The sequence below is a fragment of the Vulpes vulpes genome, chromosome 16 (genome assembly GCF_048418805.1).
Source record: "Vulpes vulpes isolate BD-2025 chromosome 16, VulVul3, whole genome shotgun sequence".
Lineage (NCBI taxonomy): Eukaryota > Metazoa > Chordata > Mammalia > Carnivora > Canidae > Vulpes > Vulpes vulpes.
In genome coordinates, this window is record NC_132795.1 from 45195665 (window position 1) to 45198102 (window position 2438).

Consider the following 2438-nt stretch of genomic DNA (forward strand, 5'->3'; position numbering starts at 1 on the left):
TTATAATTTTAAAATATAATAAGTAATTATAGAAAAACAAAACACTAGTTAAGAGTATTATTGATTAATTGCTATAATTGATTAATTGAATACTTGATTATCTGATTAATGAAGTAATGAGCAAGTAATGGTCAGGATAATCAATTACACCCATAACAATTTTCCTCCATTTTATTTTTTTTAAGAAAGAGAGTGCACTTGCATACACCCTAGCAGGGGGTTTAGGGTGCAAGGGGAGAGGTAGAGAGAGAACCCCAAAGCATGCAGGTGTGGAGCCCAAGGTAAGGTTTGATCTCATTACCTTGAGATCGTGACCTGAGCCCAAATTGAGAGTCAGATGCTTAACCAAGTGAGCCACCCAGTTGCCCCTTTCTACATTTTAATTTTAGGAATAATTCATAAATAACAAAAATGAGCTAATAGCAGAAATCTATTTTTAAAATCCTGAGAATAGTTCTGCTCCTACCCGTTCGGCAGACAGTTGCATCTTCTGGCGCAGTGACAGCTGCGTCCCCAAGACACGATGGTGAAGGTCGGAGTGACGGATTTGGCCATATTGGGCGCGTGGTCACTAGGGCTGCTTTTAACTCTGGCAAAGTGGATATTGTCACCATTAATGACCCCTTCATTGACCTCAACTACATGGTGTACATGTTCCTGTATGATTCTACCCACAGCAAGTTCCATGGCACGGTCAAGGCAGAGAATGGAAACTTGTCATCAATGGGAAACCCATATCCATCTTCCAGGAGTGAAATCCCACCAACATCAAATGGGGTGAGGCTGGTGCTGAGTGGGTAGTGGAGTCCACTGGGGTCTTCACCACCAGGGATAAGGCTGGGGCTCACTTGAAGAGTAAGGCCAAGAGGGTCATCATCTCTGCCCCTTCTGCTGATGCCCCCATGTTTGTGATGGGCGTGAACCATGAGAAGTATGACAACTCCCTCAAGATTGTCAGCAATGCCTCCTGCACCACCAGCTGCTTGGCACCCCAGGCAATGTCATCCAAGAAAACTCCACGGCATTGTGAAGAGACTCATGACCACAGTCCATGCCATCACTGCCTCCCAGAAGACCGTGGAAAGCCGCTCTGGGAAGCTGTGGCGTGACGGCCGAGGGATTGCCCAGAACATCATCCCTGCTTCCATTGGTGCTGCCAAGGCTGTGGCAAGGTCATCCCTGAGCTGAACAGGAAGCTCCCTGGCCTGACCTTCCATGTCCCTACACCCGACGTGTCAGTTGTGGATCTGACCTGCCACCTGGAGAAAGCTGCCAAATATGACAACATCAAGAAGGTGGTGAAGCAGGCATGGGAGGGCCCCCTCAAGGGCATCCAGGGCTACACTGAGGACCAGGTTGTCTCCTGCAACTTCAGCAGTGACACCCACTCTTCCACCTTCGACGCGGAGGCTGGCATGGCCTTCAATGACCACTTCGTCAAGCTCATTTCCTGGTATGACAATGAATTAGGCTACAGCAACCAGGTGGTGGACCTCATGGTCCACATGGCCTCCAAGGAGTAAGAGCCTCCTGGACCACCAGCCCCAGTGAGAACAAGAGGAAGAGAGAGGCCCTCCTACTGGGGAGTCCCTGCCCCAACTTAATCCCCCAACACACTGAAAATCTCCTGACTCCAATTTACATCCCATACCCCAAGGAAGGGGAGGGCTTGGGGAGCCCTATTTGTCATGTACCATCAATAAAGTATACTGTACCCAGGGGGGAAAAAAAAAAAAACAAGAAGAGTTACTGAGAATAATCTGGGCTTTTTTTTTTTTAAGATTTTTTTATTCATTCATGAGAGACACAGAGATAGAGAGAGAGGCAGAGACACAGGCAGAGGGAGAAGCAGGCTCCATGCGTGGAGCCTGATGTGGGACTCGATCCCAGGACCCCAGGATCACACCCTGGGCTGAAGGTGGTGCTAAACCATTAAACCACCCAGGCTGCCCTAACCTGGGCTTAATACAAATTTAATTGGCATAATTTAATCAAGTGTGTTCATTCATGTCTACTGCAATTCATGAGAATAGTTGATAGTCCAACGGATAAGCATGCAGGATGCAAATATTGATTAATTCACAAAAGAAAGGAAATGCTTGACTTCTTAAACTCTGGTTTGAACATGCCATTTATTAAGTTTGACTTGTTCTCAGTAAGTCGAGCGTTAGAATCTTCACTCTAATAAACTCCAAGTTGTTCAAAATAAAAGGGGGATATTCTATCAAATTTTAAGACTTACACTGGGATAAATAATTCCAAATTGTAAATAACTGTGGTAATGACCTTCAGGATATATCAGACGTCTGACCTTATCATTGTCGCCATCGCCATGTGGTCACTCGGCATCAACTTTATACCTGCAATATACTAAATATTTTGTCTGTTTTGCACATTTTATTTTGAGCGCCAATGTGTTTGAGACACTTGTTTGAGAT

General features: G+C 45.6%; 1 pseudogene; it reads left to right on the plus strand.

Annotated features, from left to right (window-relative positions):
- The first annotated feature begins 523 nt into the window (after positions 1 to 523).
- Positions 524 to 1567, plus strand: LOC112922228 (glyceraldehyde-3-phosphate dehydrogenase pseudogene; annotated as a pseudogene).
- The last annotated feature ends 871 nt before the right edge of the window (positions 1568 to 2438 follow it).